Consider the following 6,142-nt stretch of genomic DNA (forward strand, 5'->3'; position numbering starts at 1 on the left):
TCTAGCTGTCAGCCAGTGATGCTCAGGAATATTTGCCTTTCCCATTTCTAACGCTTGCAATATTTACCTTCTCTCCCTAGTTCGTGCCTGGTTTTCTTCTCTCTTCCCTTCTCTTTTCTCTCTTATTCTTTTTTCTTCCTGTTCACACCCTTCTCCAAACCCACCCAAGGCTGGGGAAGGGAGCTCTAACTCGCAATATCGCAGCACCCTCTGCCTGTGGGATGCGACGTCCCAGCCTCCCGGCCTGGGGGAGATGCTGGCCTCGCCGGCTTTCGGCAGGAAAAGGGGAATTTCCAGCACAAGTTGCTCAATCCTCTTGGCTCAGACTGCGCAGATCTATTTTCGAGAAATCAGATGACTTTTGGGAAAAGGGAGGGGAAGACAGTTTTCAGCTGCCTCTCCTCTCCCCTTCTTCCCTCTCCCTTTTAAAAGTTAGGAACAAAATCCAAAGGGTGTAGAAAAGGGAGAGTCCACGTGAGAACTGGTCCAATGCTTTTGCATGGAATAAAAAGTTTGATCATCCTGTCCAGCGACCGCTTTGCCCGAGTCCATGCTGTTACCGCAACCTGGTGGCCACGGGGCTGCTGCCACTGCTCCTCATCTGATGCTTCAGAGACCCTTTTTTTAGGGGAAAAGAAGGAAAAGATAGTGGCCTATTCCATGTTGTGCCTCGCTGAGGCTACCAGCAGGAGTAAGAGTGCGTTGTTTTCCTTGTTTTTGTTATGGGAACACTCCTGTAATTAAGAACTTGACTAAGAACTCATGACTACCTCTTTATTTATCAAGTGAACTTCATGTAAGAGCAACTGTTCATCAGACTTAGCTCTGGAGTGAGTTAGATTTAAGACCCTTAAGGAACGGAGTTTCAAGACTTAGAGCAGGTAGGACCCTTAGTCCAGCCAGTGCCCACAAGCCAAGACCAAAATCCCACCGTACAAGCTAAAAGACCTGTCGCTAATACTCTAGATAACCCCTCCTCTTCACAAACCAGCTATACCAGGACCGGACTATAAATGAAAATTTAAAACTCCATTACAACCTCAACCCTTTACAATCAGCACAGCACGCTCCAGAGCTTGTTTTGGCCAGGAAAAAAATGATTCAAGTTTCAACAGGCCATAGGCAAAGCGCGTTAGCAAAGCCCAGCCAAAAGACTCCTCTATATTATGAAGAGAGAGAAACACCTACAGATGAATCATAACTGCCTTCATTGTAGTCAGGATAAAGGCTTTACTTGAAGAACATGCCTAGTCTGTTTTTTTTGTCAAACTGAGAACGGATAGAGAAAGAAAACAGCGTGTCATCTCACTTCTGCTGTCTCTTGGGAGCACAGCATGATGTTTCTAACCAGAATTTTGAGAACCAGGAAAACACAACAAATCACGGAGAGATGTCTTCCTCTCCGAACCGGGCAAAGTAAAAACCCTGCCAGTGACTCTTTAAGTCACAATCCTATTTTCAAATGGGCATGGCAGAAGTAAAATGTGTGGGGGCTGATATATCATGCATGTCATTTCATCACAAGGGAATTGTATATTTTCATATAAACCTGACTCAACTTGTCTGTAGCAGTGGTAAATTAATGTGTGTGAATACTAATAATTCTTTAAAAGACTAATACCTATTAATCAAGCAAAAGATTGCCAAAGATAGTTAAATAAAAAGGTAGCTGCATTTTATATGGGCACATATCTGCATAATGCTAAGTATTTATGCAGAAGACCAGTGATATTGATGTATGTATTTACATTGAATACACATGCAGCATTTGATTGCATTTGCCTAGATCTGTATTGCTTTTACAATTCATAAGAGGAAACAGCTTGGTAATATATTTTACAATTCACTGAAACTATGTCAGAAATTATATTAAAATAATAATTTAAAAGAGGCAAAATCATGCCATTAAAATTAATAAATGATAACATTAACTTTGCCAATGCAATATAATTCTGCTCAGAGGCACACACATTCTCTTAAATTCCTAAATTACATGACCACATACTACTTTTCCCAAATTGCATAGGACAAACCTTTTCTTAAGATGACTCAGAGCTGCGTAGCTGCAACCTTTCTGCCAGATGTTATGAAGAGCAGTAGTGTTCCGGTTTTCATAAAATTGCCATCTAAAACAGGCTCGACTGGCTTGTCTTCCCCCGGGAAGCTGGGAGGAAAAAAAGCTTTTCCCAAGTTCTTAAGAAAAGCCACTTTCCCATCTGGAAACACTGAGTTGGTGCATAAAACAAAGGGAGTAAATATTAAAAGAGAAAATATAACATTAACTAGGCGAAATCCATCAGCAGGGAATCAAGGATACGTAAGTAGCAAGGAAAATATCCTTGATCCACCAAGACCTCGGCAGTAATTTGCCTGCTTCGCGTTCTGCCCATAAGAGGATTCAGTGGGTTCCTTGCGCACCAGGCTCTTGCGACCCGGGCCCGTTTTGTTGTCACTGGTTGAATTCAGAGCCTTGGGTAAGCCCCGGGAAAACCTGCGCTGGCTCAGAACTCTGGATATATCCCACTGATTTCGACCTCTGCATACTGTACCAGGAGGATTTTCACCAGAGTCCATCCACCTCTTTTACTCCCTCCAGCACTGAGGCTGAATGCAAAGCTCCCACAGCCTCCCAGTAAAACCTGGGACTTGGGACCATCCTCCTCCGTGCACTGTACCACACCGAGATGCCTCTTCCCTTCTGGATTCCCTTCCTCTACACCCCTGGATACAGCTTCAAGCGCTCTCACAGCTGGAAATATCCAGGGTGGGATAACCGGCGTGGGTTCTTCCATGACCTTCCTAGGGATTTCCATCCTCACCGCCCGCATGGCTTCACCAGCGGTGAACCAGTGGCTGAAGAGGAACAGTTTAGAGTTTCGTCTGTTAGAGTAAAATGTTCCTAAACACTTTGGCTTACTTTAAACCTCAAAGCTGTAAACTGCAGTGGCGGAGCAGCCGCTGTGAGAGGAAATGCAACGTTTCTGCAGCAGGACCAGTAACTTCCAGGAGATGGCTAGCTTGGGCCGGCGGGAGTGACAAGATGCTCGAGGTTTCTCGGACGCACCAGCCGCTCCTGCCAGCCAAGGCAGAGCTGCCACGCCATGAGCGATGAGCGCCACAGGTATGGGCGAGGGTCTCCTGCCTGTTTGCCCCAGCCTGAAGCTAACGGCGGAGGCCCAGCCCGCCGCAGCTCATCCCAGCAACAAAATGGATGTCACCGGCGTGGCGTGCCTGATGCTGCGCTCCCTGAACCCCCAAGGTGACACCAGCGTGTGCCGGTCACGTCGTGCCCGAGCTCACCCACCGTAAACAGGGGACACGAACTGCAACTCTCTAATTTCGTGGAGGAGGGCTGAGGAACGGAGCCAGCAATGTCTGAAAAACAGGCTCTGCCATCACCTTTATTTGTGCAGTAATTTCCACACCAAAAAGGTGACTTGTTTTCAAGCACACCCTTCCCTCCCCATCTCAAACGTCCACCCAGCTTCCTCCGGCTCTCTCTGGTTTGCCATTCACCCACTCCTGACTTCTATTTCCCTACTGGCTCCAAGGCCTCCTACCCACGCTTCCAATGAAACCTTATTTTCATGTCTTCCCCTGCCTGTTTTTCCAAGCAGTCACCCTTCTCCCTCCGTACTCCATCTCTCGCTAGTAGTGCTTCTCTCCCCACCCTCTCTGCGCTCTTCCCTTGACCCAGCGATTCCCAGCTGCAGACTTCAGTTAGATTTAATTTTATTCCGACTCTTGTTTTTCCAGTATCTTCCTCCTCGTTGTCAGTGTTCAACCCTAAACTACAGTCCCACCCACCCTCCAGTCCCAACTTGCCCCCGGTAGCCTGCTCCTCTCCCGTGGCCATTTGAATCAGGATGGGCTCCCACGTTTGCCCGGGAGAAGAGGCACTGGCAAGGCAAGGCACAAGATTCCTGTTTCGGTTCCTCAGCGCAGAAGAAATGGTCCTGGAAGGAAAGTCCTGCAGAGCTCTTGACTAACCATCTGGGGTTTTGTGCAGCTGCGGTCTGTGGGGAAGCTGCATGACCTACTTGAACACAGTCAATAAAAATTAATTTGCAGAAGCTTTAGCAGCTACATTCCCTTATTGCCACGCTGAGCTCATGTGAACTTTAAGTTTCACGCTAACACCTATGTAATGTCATAAAACCACGGTATATCTTCAGGACAGTAAAGAAAGATTTTGGTTACACCCCCTCCTTCCAAGCATAGCACTGCCCCGATTATCAAAAAATAATAATGCTGAAAAATAATGGTGCTCACCATGATCTGAGTCTCAAAAACAGCTACTGTGCTCTGACCCGAAGTGGCTATCTAGCATTTAATCTAAACAGGTCAAATATAGCAAACATTTCCAGCAACTGAAAACAGAATCTCGCAATGGAAACTGTGAGGCAACCTCAGGAGCAGATGCTGCTTCTGAAACCCTCCTCTGACAACAGTAAATTAGAGAACGAAATAAATCTAAACATTCATATGCACCCTGTTTCACTTTGCACGTAGCTAACTGACCACAAGTGTATTTAAATACTGCAGTATTTTTTAAATTTATTTCACAAATAGTGGACACTTCGAATAATTTACTCGGTGCACAAAAGGAGTGTTTCACGGGTTTGTTTCCTGAGCTATTCCAGAACACAAAGGACCCAGACAGAAGTTTGTCCAACCCAGCATACAGCCTCTAACTCTCCCTTTTTCTGCAATCTCAGGTCTGTTTTGGATGCAGGTCTATGGGAGGAGACCCGTTGAGAAATATTTTGGTCCAAAGCCATTTTTGCTGCTACAAATGAGGCCTCCAAAGCCAGATGGAGCCCTTTGCCTTTTCAAAAGCAGAAGGAGTCTGTGTCTGCCAGGAGATGGAGGTCTACTCGGGCAGGAGATGTACCGGTGCATAAGCCCCACGCCGTAAGCCCTTGTGGCCAGCCCAACAGAGGACCAGTGGCCACAGCAACATTGGCATGGTTGGTGCCAGGTTAGTCTGACCTTCAAAGCAAGGCCATCGCCCACAGAATCTAAGTCATCCTCCAGGCATGATCTAAATTTTTATAAAAAGGGGATGGAAAGGGAAGGGGAAGCCAGATGTGGAGGTTTAAGGAAGGAGGCAAGCATATGGTGATATTTCCCTGGTATATTCTCCCAAGTTTTGCTATCTAAAGCGTAGAGGCTTACTGAGCCAGAAGTTGTATCCGGTATCTTACTGTTTACATGTCCTCAGGAGATCTTTCTTACATGAACGTTCTCATCACTTTTTAACTTGTTCATGGACTTTTGATAGAATTATAATGATGATCCCCTGTCAGACAACAGCATAGTCAAGCAGGATAGAGACTTATCAGTTATAACTTATAACCTATATAACCTATATAACCTATAACAGATATAACCTGTATAACCTAGTTATAACCTATAACCTAATTCTTAGGTTATAACCCCAGAAGTGTTAAATTTGTGGGATAATTTAATTGTCTCAAACATGGGAGGAAGCTTGATTATGGAGTGGATTCCTTCAGCGGTGATGCTAACAGGCCTCTGCCTCCAATCCGGCTCTCCATTTTCATGAAACTTCTGCAAACACAGAAGTTTGAGATGCCCATTCCTTGTCAAACGTGACTGGGGGAGGGACAGAGAGTCAGCATGCTCACGTAGGCCTCATTTACTTAGGAAACTGTCCTAAACACCATAAACACCCAATTAAATATGGAAATGACAGACTGATGTCCAGTCAGTCCTTGGACTTTGCAAAAAGGTTGGCACACAGTGACCGGTTAGGGTGAACAAATACAGTAACCTATTTGTAAAGTCTAACCTGATGGAGTCAGCTATCCAGGAGGGTTTTTAAACCCCTACTAACCAGCTTGGCCTGCCACTCCGCATCTTACGCTGCCTTCAGGGGACTCCTGGAGGTCAAGGCCAAGATCTCCCCTTCTTCATGCACTTCCTTACTGCACTGATTACACCTCATTTCCATCTTTCTCACCTTCTGTGAGCCTTGGGGGCCTTGTCCAGGCATCTTCTGAACATCTCCAAGGCTGAAGATTTAAGAGCCTCTCTAAGCACCCGTTCCCATGGTGAACCGCCCTTCGGTCCAATTGAAATTTCCTTTGTGGCAGCTTGAGACCATTGCTTCTCACTG

Source organism: Platalea leucorodia, assembly GCF_965183815.1.
Source record: "Platalea leucorodia genome assembly, chromosome: 2".
In the NCBI taxonomy this organism is placed as follows: domain Eukaryota; kingdom Metazoa; phylum Chordata; class Aves; order Pelecaniformes; family Threskiornithidae; genus Platalea; species Platalea leucorodia.